The following is a 17,665-nucleotide window of genomic DNA, read 5'->3' on the forward strand; positions in this document are numbered from 1 at the left end:
ATCAAGTTCTGCCATCAGCATACAGGCCCAGTTCTTTGAGCATTTCTGGGTAACTATGATGATTTAAACTAGGTATCAATCTTATCCCCTTCCTCTGCCCCTTTCCCAAAGCTTCAGTATCCCTCATCATGTGAGGAGACCAAAATTGAATACTGTATTCTAATCAAGGTCCTATACGAGTATGCTTTGTTTAGAAGTGAATTGTCCTGTGATACAACCTAGAACCTTGTCTGCTTTAGCTGTAGCTTGATGACATTGTTTATGAACCTTTAGTCAATATGTTCTCTCAGAGAGTTACTTAAACGTTTCATAGAAACATAGAAAATAGGAACAGGAGTAGGCCATTCGGCCCTTCGAGCCTGCTCTGCCATTCATTATGATCATTGCTGATCATCCAGTAACCTGTTCCCGCTTTCGCCCCATATCCTTTGATCCCTTTAAACCCAAAAGCTATATCTAACTCCTTCTTGAAAACATACAATGTTTTAGCCTCAACTGTTTTCTGTGGTAGCGAATTCCACAGATTCACCACTCTCTGGGTGAAGAAATTTCTCCTCATCTCAGTCCTGAAATCCTTAGACTATGACCCCTGGTTCTGGATTCCCCCACCACTGGGAACATCCTTCTTGCATCTACCCTGTCAAGTCCTGTTACAATTTTATAGGTTTCTATTTATTTATTTTTTTAAAATTTAGATACAGCACTGAAACAGGGCCTTCGGCCCACCGAGTCCATGCTGACCAACAACCACCCATTTATACTAATCCTACATTCATCCCATATTCCCTACCACACCCTGCAGTGCTAACCACTGTGCCACTCTATGAGATTCCCCCTCACTTTTCTGAGCTCCAGCATATATAATCCTAACCAATTCAATCTCTGTTCATACGTCAATCCCACCATCCCAGGAATCAGTCTGGTAAACCTTCACTGCACTACCTCTATAGCAAGAACATCCTTCCTCAGATAAGAAGACCAAAACTGCACACAATATTCCAGGTGGTTGCCTCACCAAGGCCCTGTATAATTGCAGCAAGACATCCCTGCTCCTGTACTCAAATCCTCTCACTCTGAAGGCCAACATACCATTTGCCTTTTTTACCGCCTGTTGGACCTGCATGCTTACATTGTACAAGAACACCCAGGTCTCATTGCATATTTCCCTCTCTCAGTTTATAACCATTCAGATAATAATCTGCCTTCCTGTTTTTGCTACCAAAGTGGATATCCTCACAGTTATCCACATTATACTGCTTCTGCCATGCATTTGCCCACTCACTCAACTTGTCCAAATCACCCTGAAGCCTCTCTGCATCTTCCTCACAACTCACCCTCCCACCCAGTTTTGTGTCATCTGCAAATTTGGAGATATTACATTTAGTTCCCTCATCGAGAAAATAGACGACAGGTTTAGATAGAGGATCTGGATCGGTGCAGGCTTGGAGGGCCGAAGGGCCTGATCCTGTGCTGTAATTTTCTTTGTTCTTTTGTTCTAAATCATTAATATATATTGTGAATAGCTTGGGTCCTAGCACCAATCCCTGTGGTACCCCACTGGTCACTGCCTGCCATTCGGAAAAAGACCCATTTATCCTTACTCTTTGTTTCCTGTCTGCCAACCAATTTTCTATCCATCACAATACACTACCCCCAATCCCATGCGCTTTAATTTTACACACTAATCTCTTATGTGGGGCTTTGTCGAAAGCCTTCTGAAAGTCCAAATAAACTACATCCACTGGCTCCCCCTCATCAACTCTACTAGTGACATCCTCGAAGAATTCTATTAGGTTTGTCAAGCATGATTTCCCTTTCGTAAATCCAGGCTGACTTTGTCCGATTCTACCACTGTTCTCCAAGTGCTCTGCTATAAAACCTTTGATAATGGACTCTAGAATTTTCCCCACGACCGACGTCAGGCTGACTGGTCTATAATTCCCTGCTTTCTCTCCACCTCCTTTTTTAAATAGTGGGGTTACATTAGCTACCCTCCAATCTGTAGGAACTGTTCCAGAGCCTATAGAATCTTGGAAGACGACCACCAATGCATCCACTATTTCTAGGGCCATTTCCTTAAGTACTCTTGGATGCAGACCATCAGGCCCTGGGGACTTATCGGCCTTCAATCCCATCAATTTCCCCAACACCATTTCTCTACTAATACTGATTTCCTTCAGTTCCTCTCTCTCACTCAACCCTGTGTTCCCCAACATTTCTGGTATGATATTTGTGTCCTCCTTTGTGAAGACAGAACCAAAGTATGCATTTAGTTGGTCAGCCATTTCTTTGTTCCCCATAATAAATTCCCCTGTCTCTGATTGTAAGGGGCCTATATTTGTTTTCACTAATCTTTTTCTCTTCACATACCTATAGAAACCTTTACAGTCAGTTTTTATGTTCTATGCAAGCTTGCTCTCGTACTCTATTTTCCCTTTCTTAATCAATCCCTTGGCCCTCCTTTGCTGAATTCTAAACTGCTCCCAATCCTCAGGTCTGTTCTTTTTTCTGGCAAATTTATATGCCTTTTCCTTGGATCTAATGCTATCTCTAATTTCCCTTGTAAGCCATGGTTTGGCTACCTTTCCCATTTTACTTGTGCGACAGACAGGAATAAACAATTGTTGCAGTTCATCCATGCTCTCTTTCAATGTTTGCCATTGCCTTTCCACCGTCATCCCTTTAAGTAACGTTTCCCAATCCATCATAGCCAACTCGCGCCTCATACCTTCGTAGTTTCCTTTACTAAGATTCAGGACCCTAGTCCCAGTGTCACCTTGATGAAAATATGCCCTTTAATTCATTGCACTGTTTGGCAGCACATATTGCTGCAAACAGCTTTTCAAGAATGAAAAGCATCAAAACAAGATCAAAATCACTCCTGACAGATGGACGTTTATCTGGAATACTCCGCATCCCTACGTCAAATGTGTGAGCAGTCATTGACTAATTGTGCAAGCAAAAACAATGCTAGGTATCTCACTAAATCAGTGTTCAACAAAGTGAAGAGGAAGAAAGTTATTAAATTAGTCTTCTCATTTAAAGCATGTTCACAAAAATGCATATTTTTTGTTATTTTGATTAATAGTAAGATAAATATCTAATGCCTTTACCTTGCCAAAATTTGCTCACCAGACCCCTAAGTAGGACAAAAATTATAATGTGGCCCCTCATGCGAAACTAGCGGCTAGGTTATTTTAAAGCACAAGTTTAAAGGCTTGGAGCAAGATTTTTAAAATTACCGGGAGTAAAAGTAATTAGAAAAGATCAGGATTATTAAGGCATCGGACTAGGTCCTGGCTGGCTACATACTAATGAAACGTTAGCACATGGTGTAACCAGCTCTATTCTGTCAATAAAAGTAATTTGCATTGCCATTGCATACTGTTTTGCTTGCTAGCAAGCTAATGCAGTTGTGCTGCTCTCCATTGATGTTTGTCTGCTTAGATACAGAGCAAAATAGCACTTTATATGGCTCAATTTACCATTGCAGAAATTTATGGATATTGCAAGATTGATTTATAGGACAATTTTGTCAAAATAAAATACTTACCTTTTGTATAATATGTCCCTGAATTCTGAAATCAGAAACTAATCAGAAAATACAGTTTTAAACCATTTTGCTGCTCCATCTACTTAGTGTTTTTATGCAGACTGCTGCTCAGCTGATTAAGATGGTAGTGAGGTTAGCATAACAAATTATTTAAAATCTCTAGTCATAGTTCGTGGGACAGGTGCTTTATCTCTCTGGAGCCTGTAACCCTAGCTACACTCTTCAAATGATGCTGATATTGAACCATTTAATGCAACAAAATTCATGTTCGATCGACACTGTGCCAAAGACTTTAGCTACTCCATCATTGAATTAGCTTGATCACAATGAGTAAGCTAATTCCTGCTTGTTTATTTAATTCTCTCTTGCAAAAAACTGCCAAGTCTTCCTATGCAAGCTCGTTAACAAGATCTTAACAAGCAACAGTGTATTTCTCAAAAAATAATTCCCACTAATTTCTTTTTGGGGGAATAGAAATATTGCAGAAAAACATTGGTGATTTCAGCTCCTCTTTGTTTTCTACAGTTTTTACTGACCTTCTTCATCATTGTTGCCTTTCAATGGCAGTATAAGAAAGAAACACCATACAGTTTTAGAATGAAAATGAAACATGAATTAATGTATTATAGGTTTTGGCTGTTTCTCTTTCAATACTCCAATAGTTCTTTTTAACCTTCACGCAGGACAAAATAACAGAAAAAATTTATTGTTTTATAGCTGTTTTGAATTCAAATTTTACAAAGAGCAATAGAAGAGATATAAGCTATCACACTTGGATTTGGTGAAGAATGAGCCCAGGAAATGCGAGATCAGTTTACATCTAAGTTGATGAGTTTGAAAATGGCTTGTTGTTTAGAGGCAACAGGATAACATTGAACCTAAGAGAAAAGAGTAACAAGGTCACTTCAAGGTGAAAACACAATAAATTGCCTTTTATCTGCTGTTTTATGTTCATATTAAAGTTCAATTTCATACAATAATTTCTTCAAGGAGTAATCGTGTATTGAAGGGCAGCAGAGACTTGAGCCTCAGCCATACCTATGCATACATATTCATGGCCTACTCTGATAGATTAGAGCCTTATAACATAAATCCTATGTGTCTAATTTTAATCAAATGAAGAAAACAGCAATAGATTTATGTAATACATAAGAGAAAAATTGTACAATATCTTTCTTACATGGTTGGTTAAGTAAACCAAATGACATGCTCTGGAATGTTTCATCTGCAACATAATACACTAAGGGTTTAAGTTCTTGAAACACTACCTTATTCTTTCTTTCCAATCAATAGTATATGAAGGAGACGCATAGTCTGTGATAACAATTATAAAACAACCAACTGGGATAATGGGAAAGCAGCTGATTTGGCAAATCAATGTGCTACCTAGAGAACTTTGCTGTTGGCTCTAATATTTCAACACAACATCATTCTGCTGACAAAATAAAAACATTCTTTAGGTTGTTTAAAAAATATCCCTCTGTGCTTTTAAGATGTGGCATTGCCTTTCTTCCAGGAATAAACTCACCCCTTGCATTATGCAACTTTATTTTTGCTTTATATGTTTTCTTTAAAGGCGTAAATAGGTCAGCTGCATTTATAATGAAGAAACATAGGCCCAAAGTTTGCGGTCAGCAGCAAAGCAAGGGTGTTCGTCAATGACCTCGAAGTAACTCTCACTGATGGGAATTTCACTTCTCATGCTCTGTCGTGGTATTGCAACTGACTGCAGCATTCTTTACTGGTCATTCCCAGCATGGAGCTGGAGTGATGTCATCAAACGGGAACTAAAAAACATTGAAATAAAACCACTTATCAATATCAATTTTTTTTTTTACATGGCGCAAATTAAAGATTGGGACATACACATGAGATAAAGATAGAAGCTATTCTGAAAAATCTTTTTTTTAAAATTAAGTTTAAAACATCTACTAATTAATCATTTAACAGCACTCCATGATTTTGCAGGCTCTGGGAGTTGTTCCACAGCACAGCCTGTGTCAGAACCACAGCCTAAGTGACAGACCGCAACTTCAGAATTTCTACAGTAATCTGTGCATGCCTAAAATCCTGAAGTTACGGTCAGTTTCAGAGGGGTAATCGTAGTGAACGCTGACAGTTTGCCATTCCCTGCAGCCCCAGTCCCCCATAAAATCCAGCCCATGGAATCTTAGCTGTTAGTCATTCTTAAAAAGAAAAAAAAAATCAAAGGATTATTAACATATGACCCAGAACAAGATGATAACATATCCAATGTATACAGCAACTATTTCTACTCAAATGTGTGATGAGTTCGTCTAAAGATGTGCAAGGTTCCTTATGCAGTTTAAAGACACCTGCCTGATCAAAATTTCTATCAACACTTTCAAACTGCAAGCAGCAACAAGAACAACATAGTGCCTTTAGCATAAGAAAAATAAATGCCAATCCAAGAAAGGAGAGATTAGGAGGAGTGTCCAAAACCAAGGTCAAAAATATAGGTTTTAAAAAGGATCTTAGAGGAGAGAGAGGTAGAGGGGAAAAATGATTGAGAGAAGGAATTCCAAAGAGGAGGACCTAGTCAGCAGAAGGCACAGCTGCCGAGGATGGAATGAAGGGAGGAGGGATGAACAAGAGGCCAAAGGCAGAGGAATGGAGTTCATGGTGGGGAAAGATTTAGGACTATAGGAAATTACAGAGATAGGGAAGGGTAAGGGTTTGTAATATTTACACTAGTTTGAGAGTTGTTAAATTTGAGGCATTAGAGGACCAGAACCAATGAATGTCAGAGAGGACAGGTGTGATGTGCAAGTGACTTAGTGTGGGATAGGATATTAGCAGCAGAATTTTGGATGTATTGAAATATATGGAGGAGTATGATTGGGTAGGGGGGAGCGGTGTTGGTGTTGGTTTTGTGTGGGGCTGCTGACCAAGAGACAATTGGAGTAGACAAATCTAGAAGTGACAAAGGCCTCAATGGGAGGTGTGCACCAGATGGGCAGAGGTAGAATTGAAAATGGGCAGTATTACAGTGGTGGAAGTAGGCAACCTTTATGATGGAGAGAAAGTGGAAACAGAATCTCAGTTCAGGGTCAGATAAAAGGTGAAAACAGTCTAGTTCAGTCAGAAACACCATCACCCATGGAAGAAGGTAGAGTCAGTGCTAAGGGGACTGAGTTTGTTACAGGGGCTGAAATTAATGGCTCTGGTCTTCCTATTATTAATCTGGAAGGAACTGCATTAGAACAGGAGTAAGCCACTCAGCCTCTCCAACATGTCCTGCCACTCAATTAGATCTTAACTTCATCTAAACGCCTTTGTTCTGTAACCATTAACACTGTTGCCTAATAAAATTCTTTCAATCTCAGTTTTGAAATTTTCAATTGACCAACCCTCAAAAGCATTTAGGGGGAAGGGAGTTCCAGGTTTCCATTGCCCTGTGTGTGAAGAACTGCTTCCTGACATCACCCTGAATGACCTAGCTCTAATTTTAAGGTTATGACCCCTTGTTTTGGATTCCTCAACCAAAGGAAACAGTTTCTTTCTATCTACCCTATCAACTCCTTAAATCATCTTAAACATCTCAACTACACCATCCCCTTAATCTTTTATATTAAAGGGAATATAAACCTAGTCTATGCAATCTCTCCTCACAATTTAGTTCTTTTACCTCCAAAGTCATTCTGACGAATTTGTGTTACATCCTCACCAAGGCAAATATATCCTTCCTCAGGTGCGGTGCCCAGAACTAACTGCATTACTGCAGGTGAGGTGAAAGCAAAGCTCTGTACATCGGTAACATAATTTCCATTCCTGTGTATTTCATCCCTCTTGAGATAAAGGCAAACTTTCCATTAGCCTTTTAAGTTATTATTTGTACCTGTCCACTAGTTCTTACTAATTTCTGTACTTGGACCCATAAATCTCTCTGCTCCTCCACAGTTCCTAGCTTCTCACCATTTAGAAAATAATCTGATCTATCTTTCCTAGGTCCAAAATGAATGAGCTCACACTTTCCCATATTAAACTGCATCTTCCCATATTAAACTGCCCACCCACTTAATCCATCAACGTTCCTTTGCAACTCTCTGCTCCCAACTATTACTGTGCCAACTAACATAGTGTTGTCAGATATACAACTCTCTATTCCTTCCTCCAAGTCATTTATCAATATAGCAAAAAGCCTAGTGCCCATCCTGCTAATTTGAGTACAGCTTCAATAACCTTCCTCGCTATCTCCCATCCCCTAACCAATTCCCTATCCAAACCAATGGGTTGCCTTCAATTCATGCACTCTCATTTTTGTTAACATTCTCTTATGAGGAATGTTGTTGAATGTCTTCTGGAAGTCCATATAAATAATATCCATAGACACTACATTATCTACGTTTGTTACCACCTCAAAAAATTTAACAAGGTTCGTTAGACATGACTTCCTCCATGCTGGCTCTCTCTGATCAATTCATATTGTCTGAATTAAGGCACATTTGGGAGCAAGATGGGTCTGTAGCTCTTATATTATGTTGCTTGTTCATTCCCTTTTTAGTCAAGACTGCGATTAAAGTACTGCTAATAGTTTAGTTGATATAATTGGGGATTGCAAACATAAGAAATGATATGGATACGTTGAAAGTATCATTCCGCTCACATTAACTCAACAGCTGGAAAAGATTTGGAGTGACATTAACAATCAACAAGAGTGACATTGATTGCCACCTCACTTACAATTAATGTGAAGTAAGAATGTGATCTTGCTTGTAAAATGGTATAAAACAGACTTCATGGGATGTAAAATTATTCCAGTCCCTTTAGATGTTGCAAGTTCCTCTATCATGTGTCAATGGTGTGCCATTATCTCAATCTCTGAATAATGTCCCTACTATATCAGTGTAACATTTTTATTTTCCATCAGGCCTTCTTATGGTATATCTAATTGTGGTGTTGATTTAATTCCATTCTACGGGTACTGTTGTGTTATGTGCCTGTGTTCCCTAAGAGCTAGAAAGTGTCAGCTGTGGCTCGGTTGGTAGCACTCTTGCTTCTGAGTCATAGGCCAGAATTTTGCGCATGGCGGAGGGGAGCTGTCCACTGACCGAAAGGTCGGTGGCAATCCCGCCTCCACCAGGTCTGGGAGCCAGTCCAGATTTTAAGGTGCCCAGGCCCTTAATTGGTTCGAGGCAAGAATTCCACCTCATTGAGGCAGGAAGTCCTGCCTAAGGGAGCTGCCGGCCAATCAGTGGGCTGGTACCTCTTAGTCCCAGCAGTGCCACTGGGAGCAGTGGCCACTGCTGGGACTGCAACCCAGCTTCCACATGAACAGGAGGGACAGCCCCACTAAAAGGTCAGGGCCCAATGAGGCAAGGGGGGTTGATTGAGGGTGCGGGGGGGCGTGTTAGGTGTTGGGGTTGGTTGGGGCATCAGGAGCGGCCCTCCGTCGGGCGCAGGGTGCCCGAACAGGACGGCCTGCACCATAGGCCATCAGAAAGCCACCTACTTTTGTCAGACGGCTTTTCTCAGGCCTGGCCCCTGGGCAAAATCCCCATGGTGGCGGCAGAGGCACTTAAGTGGCCGTTAATTGGTCATTTCAGGGCCTTGATTGGCCTGGGGTAGGCGGGCAATTTTCCGCCACTGTCATCCCACGTAAAATGGCGGTGGAGGTGGGAGTGGGTTGGGAAGGGCCTCCCGAGCCTCCCACTCCATTTTACACCCCCTCCCCCACCACCAGCCTGCTCTTTGTTGGGGGGTAATAATTCCGACCATAAGGTTTTGGGTTCAAGTCCCATTCCGGGACTAGAGTACAAAGATCAATACTGACACTCCAGTGCAGTACTGAGGGAGTGCTCCACTGTCGGAGGTGCTGGGGGGATTTTTATGCTTTTCCCTGCAGCGGGTTTGGAGGTGGGGAGAGCATAAAATCAGTTACTGCCCAATTAGCCATGCAGTGGGCAGCCCTGTCGCCATATGGGAAGCATGGCACAAAAAAACGTACAGGCTGCTTCCCAGCTTGGGGTGGGGTGGGGGGGGTGTTCTCACTAAAAGGCACAGTGCCTGAACAAGGGTCTCAGCATCAGGAAGGGGGGACCTGCATTTACTTATGGTCTGTGTCCAGTGATGCTCCTGGGCCTCAGGTCGATGCTCCACTGGCAGCAGCCACCGCCTCTGCCTCCACGGTGGCACCGCTCAGTGCAAGAGGCTGGCAGCTCTCCAATGGTGGAACTTCCGTCGCTGGAGTCCTTGATTCTGTGGACAGCCGCCACAGTCCAGTTAACTGGATTCGGCTGGATTCTGGGAATTTTCTTTGTGCATATTGACGGCTGTGTTTCCCACGTTATAACAGTAACTACACTTCAAAAAGTACTTCATTGGCTGTAAAGTGCTTTGAGATGTCTGGTGGTTGTGAAAGGTGCTGTATAAATGCAAGTTTTTTTTATTTCACCTAGGACCAAGTTAATTCCACCCAGCATCTCTAAACCCAGAAGAGAGTTTAGGGTTTCATTTCATCTGCCTGGACCCATATCCCAGAGATTTAAAAAAATGTGTTAACCTCCTCTGCCATGTCATCCCCTAAGGAGATTTTGTTTAAAAAAAAGACCACAATGTAAGTCAGTGAACTACATCTTTGCACATAAAGCTTACTGGAGTGCAGGCAAAAGTGAACACGAAGGATTTTGTACTAACTCATGTAATGTGCTTTTTGGCATCATCTCACATTAGCCTACATCACATCCCATTGACATTTTTCTGCATTGAATGATAGAGTGTAAGATAAAATGTCCAAAAAAAACTTAAGAGTCTGATGACTTGATGAACATGTTCTTCTCCTCACTGACAATGTTGAAATTTAGGGGCATTTTGCTTTCAATGCTGTCAGTCTATTCAGTGCCATATTTCCATCCTTGTCTATTCTTTATATATCTTCATTGTAGATCATCTTCACCAATACAACTTTTAAGGCCATATGGTAGGTTCTGTATTTCTTCACATTCCTCTTTTTATAAATGGTTTAATTCTTGGTCATTGTTTTAACACAGGCATTATGCTAATTGGAAATGTTAGCCCATTTCTTTTGGATCTTTAATTGCTTATATTCGACCAATAAATTGTTTCAAAAACATCTTAAGTTGTTGTTCCCTGAAACATAGCCTGAATGTTGGTATGACTTTGTTTGTTCCTTTCCCACATATACTGCCTACATATATTTACTATCAAAGGTGAATGGCCCATTTCTGGTTATTAAACTGCTCAATTTGCTGTTGTGTTCTACAAAATGACTTAATGTCCTGTTGAAGATAAATTGTGATAAGTCTGTGAAATTTTGATTCAAGAGTAACAATGCATGATTTACGCATATGCAGCAAAAAAAGCTTTATACACTTGCATACAGAATGGTTCCGTTCTAAAACAAGAAAAGCACAGAGATAAAAGAAGAACTGAAGAGTAAGTTCCTATCCTTTGTATTACTTCCTCATATTTCCTCACTAACCACCAAAAACATAAGACAAGCCTCTTAGCATGGGCTGAATTTTATGAGCGCACTGCAATTCGCAGCGGCACGCTCTGATCTCAGCGGTCTTCTGGTGCAAATGCGCCGTTGCTGAGCCCCGATATTTTGCGTGGGGACTCATTTAAATGGAGTGAGTGGCCCCTCCGTCCCTGGCAATGGCGTCCGGTGCTACCACACAGGCACCGGCGCCATTTTTAAAGGGCTTCAAGCCTTTACTGGCAATTTAATTTTTAAAGTGACCATTACCTTTATTTTATATAAAAACATCGACATACAGATCAAAGCCCCTCTTCCACACCCCCAATCATAAACCAATAAACTTATTTCCCTCTCCCCCCCATCCCCCGAAAAGGCCCGACCTTTCAGCCCCAAACTTTATGATCTTTGCCCTACAAACCCTTCGCACCATCCCCCCCAGCCAATGGATTAAGTTTCCTCCATTCTGCCCCACTGACCTGAAAATTAAATTCCTCCCCCCTCCTCACCAGTCTCTCGCCTTGAATCGGCCACCAGCTGGAATATTGGTGTGGGATGGCCACCTAGTCTAGGTATGTTTAAGTACCTTTATTTTCATACATTTAACAACGCAAATGAAGGCCCCGCCGCCAAGTGGTGGGTGGGGGGGGGGGGGTGCTGCACCGAGGCCTTGTCGCTGCCGGTAAAATGCGGTGGGGTGTTCTTGGCGCGGGGGTTGTGGTGGGCCTCTCCTGGAAGAATTTTCTGGGCCCCCCGCCACGACCCCCAATGCCAGAGGGCTAGTAAAATTCAGCCCCATTATTCTCCTCCTTTTATTTGAAATTCAAATTTTACCTCAAGACATTATGGGCAGGAGTTTGATCTCCCACTGGGGCTGGGAAGAAAGGCCAGCAAGAGCTAAAAATAACCCCACCAGCCAGCGTGCCGGTTCCCTGGCTCCATCCCACCTCCAGGCCATTCTTGCAGAGGCAGAATGGAGTGTCAACAGGACAACCTACCCATGCACGGCTGGTAGCTGACACAACTCATTAAGAGGAGACTGGGATTTTCCAGTCAGCCTCCCCAAGCAGGTGGGGGACCAATGCTCCAGTCAAGCCTAGAGACCCTCCCTGCCTACGTGGGTGCAGAAGCAGCCACAGGCCACCTTGTAGAGGGCCTCCCCCACCAACAGTGGTGCTCTGGCTGCAAGATCCATTTTTCAATTTAAGATTTAAAAAAAATGGAGAAAGGGCACCTCCATTTGAAGCACCCTCTCCTTTACTTACCTCTATTGCAGCCTGCTGCTCCTTTCAAGCTGGAAGGCTTCTGATTGGCCTTCCAGCTTTAAGACTCCGCCCGCCATCATTAATTCGACAGCAAGCCTTCTCCAGGACAATAAAGGGGGCGCCCCCATGAAAATCACAATGAGTGACTGTTACCAACTACCCCCCCACCCCCAACCCTGAGGGCAGGTTTGGAACCTGGAAAAAGTCCCGACTTCTGTTTCCCCGCCTCCAAAGGGCAAAACCTGTCCCCCATGTCACTGTTTGGTGAACAGTGCCTTCTGGGTTTCTCATTGCCACGCATTGTGCTTGGTCAGTTTGGAGTGCAGAGCCATCTAAACCTGTTAACTCCACATGTCCTCCTCTCTATTTTGAAAGGCGGTACAGGATATTCTAGGCCTCTCACTAGCACATATCTTCCATCTGCTTAAAGAACAGAGAGATTTGATTTCCTCATCACAATATCTCAGCTTCATTCTTTATTATGGAATTACATTTTGACAAAAATGGATTTGTTTGATTTGACAGGTTTTGTGCATGCAAATAAACATTTCATACACTCAACAACGGAACATTAATTAAAATCTTTATTTCCTTTGAAAGATTTTCATTCTAGGCATTATTGTGCTTTCAATAGGTTCTTTGTGATGTCACAGGGCATGATATATCTCATTCTAGTATTTGTAATATTTTCAAAAATTTTAAAACAGATGCCTGGAAATGCCTCACAATTGCTGAACATTTTAGTTTATTTCTCCAATTAGTCGGTTTCAGGGAAGGTGATAAAATTCCCCTACAAAAGTTGAACTAAATCTTTGTAGGCATTACAATGAAATGCTGCAAAACTTGTAGCATCTTAATCAGATTTACCAGATACATTAGTTTTTGGCAATAGTAGTGGTGCTAGGTTTGGGGGACAATTCCTTTCAGTCATTACTCTTCCAGATATTATTCACATCTCCTGCTGACCCACACTGACCAAAAACAAGAAGAAGAAAGCCTGCTGCAGATCCAGAGAGCTGATGTGGAATCTTAAAGTGTATAAAATGGTAACAGCTCATGAATAACACTGCACTGTTACAAAGTAACACCCTGGTTACTGCAGCAGGCTGCACTGCTTCTAACTGGAGTTTGAGTTGCAGAGTTCCCTACAGTTAGATTGGAATATAGGAACAGGGGTAGGCCATTCAGCCCCTCCAGCCTGTTCCACCATTCAAATAGATTGTGACTGTCTGTATCTTAACTCCATCTACCCATTTTTGTTCTGTAATCCTCAATGCCCTTGCCTAACAAAAAAAATTATCGATCTCAGTTTTGAAATTTTCAGTTGATCTATGATGACTACTAATTAAGCTTTTCCAAATGATAATGGGGTGGCAGGATGTGACTAATGGTAACCCACAGGATTTTTGTTGGAGCCTCAACTATTCACCGTATTTATTACTGACTTAGATGATTGAAAGCCACATATCCAAATTTGTCAATGACACAAACATAGGCAGCATTTTCAGCAGTGTAGATGGAAGCATAAAATTACAGAGGCATCAAAAGAGTCATAGAGAAATTTATGGCATAGAAGGAGGCCCTTCAGCCCATCGAGTCCATGCCGGCTCTCCGCGGAGCAATCCAGTCAGTCCCACTCCCTGCTCAATCCATGTAGCCCTGCAAATTTATTTCCTTTAAATGTCCATCCAATTTCCTTTTGAAATCTTTGATTGTCTCCACTTCTACCAACCTCATGGGTAGCGCGTTCAAGGTCATTACCGCTGCTGTGTAAAAAAGTTCTTCCTCCCATTCCCCCCTGCACCTCTTGCCCAAAACTTTCAATCTGTGTTCCCTAGTCCTTGTAACATCAGTTCATGGGAACAGTTTTTCCTTGTCTAACTTATCTAAGCCTGTCAAAATCTTGTAACCTCTTTCAAATCTCCTCTCAATCTCCTTTGCTGCAGAGAGAACAACGCCAGCTTTTCCAACTTAACCTTGTAACTAACACTCCCCATCCCTGGAGCCATTCTGGTAAAAATCCTCTGCACCCTCTGAAGGACCTTCACATCCTTCCTAAATGTAGTGACTGGAACTGAACATAATACTCTAGTTGGAGCCTAATCATAACTTTATACATTTTCAGCATAACTTCACTGCTTTTGTACTCAATGCCTATGTTTATGAAGCCCAAGATCCCACATGCTTTACTGACTACACTCTTTAGAACTGCACCATTAAGTCTATATTGCCTTACCCTGTTCCTTCTGCCAAAATGCATCACTTCACACTTGTTCATTATAGTTTAAGTGAATGTGCAAAACTGTGGCAAATAGGTTTCAATGTAGGCACATATGAGGCCATCCACTTTGGACCTAAAAAGGATAGAAGAGTACTTTCTAAATGGTGACAAGCTAGAAACATCCAAAGAGACTTGGGGGTCCAGGTACATAGATCATTAAAATGTCATGGATAGGTGATGTAAAATAATTTAAAAGGTTAATGAAATGCTGGCCTTTATATCTACAGGACTAGAATACAAGTGGCCCTGGTTAGACAACATCTGGTGTACTGTGAGCAGTTCTGGGCACCACACCTTAGGAAGGATATATTGACCTTGGAGGGAGTGCAGCATAGATTTACCAGAATGATACCTGGACTCCAAGGGTCAAATTACTAGGAGGAATTACACAAACTAGGGTTTGTGTTTTGGTTTGGAATTTAGAAGGTGAAGGGGCAATTTGATCAATCTTTTCAAGGTACTAAGGGGAGCAGGTAGGGTACATAAAGAGAAACGAGTTTCACTGGTTAGGGAGTCTAGGATTGGAGGGGGGTGGGGGGGCATAGTCTAAACATTAAAGCCAGACATTTCTGGAGTGAAATTAGGAGACACTTCTACATACAAAGGTTGGTAGAAGTTTGGAACTCTCTTCCACAAACAGCATTTGATGCTAGATCAATTGTTAATTTTAAATTTGAGATGTATAGATTTTTTTTGTTTACCAATAGTATTAAGGAATATGGGGTAAAGGTGGGTATATGGAGTTAGGCTGGTGTGTATGGAGGGAGAAAAACATGATCTCATTGAATGGTGACTCAATACCCCACTTTCTTATTGGCAGATTAGCAGCAAAGACTGCTAAGCCAGAAGCCCACAACAATATTGTGCAGATCTCTTCATGCCAGAAGACTACATAGGGAAGGGGAACATATGAATGGACTAGAAGAAACATTACGGGACTGTTCAATCAAAAACAAATGCAAAAAGGTCCTTGCTCCATGGTCTCAAAATGGAAGGCAGTACTGATTGCAGCACGGATAAAGTCCAGTCGAATTTTTATGAGCATAATATTTTCAAACCAACTATTCAACAGAAAATTACAATGAGGTGATCCCCACCTGTTTTAAAATTAGGAGTCGCCCTTTTAGGACAGAGATGAGGAGAATTTTTTTCTCTCATAGGGTTGTGCGACTTTGGAACTCTCTGCCTCAGAAGGTGGTGGAGGCGGGGTCATTGAATATTTTTAAGGTGGAGGTAGATAGATTCTTGTTCGGCAAGGGAATCAAAGGTTATCGGGGGTAGATGGGGGTGTGAAATTCGAGACACAATCAGATCAACCTTGATCTTATTGAATGGCAGAGCAGGCTCGAGGGGCCGAATGGCCGACTTCTGCTCCTAATTTGTATGTTCGTATGTACCATGCTGGATATTCTCTGCCACCTATTTTACATCTTGCAACTCCCTTTTATAGTACTACCCAGTTATTATAAAGCAGCAATATCCTTCTTAACCTGTCGATTTCAGTTGGTTTCATGGGTCCTAAATCCATCTGTAATCCTCCTGTGCCATTGCTATTTGAAACATACTAGAATTACCAACAGATTAATGCGATAAGATTTAAAATGCTTTCAAACAAAGAAAGTAGAATAAGTAATTCTGGAAACATTAACGGATAAATATACTTTAACTCTTATATATATATATATATATATACACACACATATATATTCCAGTATTTCCTACAGTTTAGCCCCATCGTCACTGCTGAGCTAACAGACACAAACTTAGTCATCATAGTAGTAATCACCTACAAAGAATCCCTTTAGAACCAGTACCATGGTAAGCATTAAGTTTTATCAGGAATAATTTTAACCTGAGCCTCACGTCCTGAAGGAAACACCTCAAGAGCTTTTTTAGCAAAAAAAATGAATTTCCTTCTTTTTCAATCAATCTTGTACACCTCTGGAGGATTTCCTCTGGTTGTTATGTATTACTAACATTGTAAATGTGGTGGGGAAATCGCCTATGCTCATTATTATCAATTAAATTGTAAAAGCTTCCCAAACAAACAGGCTTCTGATTTCACTAAAATTAGAAGTCGTCACACCTTTTTAATCATGTTGCTGACACAAAGTAACAGGGGAAATCTTCCCAACTACACTCGGAAGATAAAACAATCTGACGAGGGCGATTGGTAACTTTTCCGTCCCGCAACCAATCTATGCCAATTAGTAAATAGTCAATTACTCATATGCTATCAGTCTGGCCTGCTTTCTCAGTGGTCTTTGTCTGCATGTCCAAGGTGCCAATTTCCATTTGATTTGCATGGAGATCAAGGGTCAGGATGATCTCTGAGGTATGTTTCCTCTCTATCAATCATGGGAATATTGGAGAGCTACACATTTGCGGCATCCATTTCCATGGTGGTCCCTGTTTCACCCTCATATGCTGTCAGTTATAATTTATTGGAGTTAGGGTTCAATGTTTGACAACTAGACTACAAACACAAGCCACGTAAACAATCCAAACACTCATTCCAATCTCTTGGGATTTTTTTTTACTCTTGTGAAAACACCAGGAGGTTCATATCAGTCACTTGCAGCAGATACACTAACATAGATTACACATTCCAGCTTACTTATGGTTCCATTTCCATCACTGCTGCTAATGCATCAGAATGCATTAAGTTGTGGAAGATTAATGAATCTCTCAGCTACATACAATTAATTCTTGAACTATTATAGAAGTATCCGACCATGTGGAAACGTATGGTGTAAGGATGTAGCTGGGCAGGATTAGTTAGAATTCCCAGCTTTGGCCCCTCACTTGAGTGTTTACTTTCCTCCAAACAGGAATCATGACAGAATTGACAAAACATTCTCTATTTGCAGCAGTCAACTCAGAATATTACTCTTTGAATCCATCTTTCAAATCTATACACTAACTCAAATCAGTAGGAAACATGCACTTCTTTTTAAAATCATTATAACATGTAGCATGTACAGCGATTAAACATATTCTCACAATGCTACATAATAGGAATTAGTGATTTATTGAAAAATAAACCAGTGAATCCAGTCAGGTATCCTGCAGTTGCACCTAACTACACCAACGTACAATTCTGTTCC

General features: G+C 41.3%; 1 long non-coding RNA gene across 1 annotated transcript in view; it reads right to left on the bottom strand.

Moving 5' to 3' along the window:
* Positions 1 to 4,324: 4,324 nt before the first annotated feature.
* LOC137375648 (uncharacterized) overlaps positions 4,325 to 17,665 on the bottom strand; it is a 45,707-nt gene continuing 32,366 nt past the window's right edge. The window contains exons 2-3 of the long non-coding RNA XR_010976054.1: positions 5,082 to 5,340; positions 4,325 to 4,431 (exon numbers count right to left, since the gene is read on the bottom strand). This is a non-coding gene — a long non-coding RNA (uncharacterized lncRNA). The remainder of the gene's footprint in view (positions 4,432 to 5,081; positions 5,341 to 17,665) is intronic.

Source organism: Heterodontus francisci, chromosome 12 (assembly GCF_036365525.1).
Source record: "Heterodontus francisci isolate sHetFra1 chromosome 12, sHetFra1.hap1, whole genome shotgun sequence".
NCBI classification, from domain to species: domain Eukaryota; kingdom Metazoa; phylum Chordata; class Chondrichthyes; order Heterodontiformes; family Heterodontidae; genus Heterodontus; species Heterodontus francisci.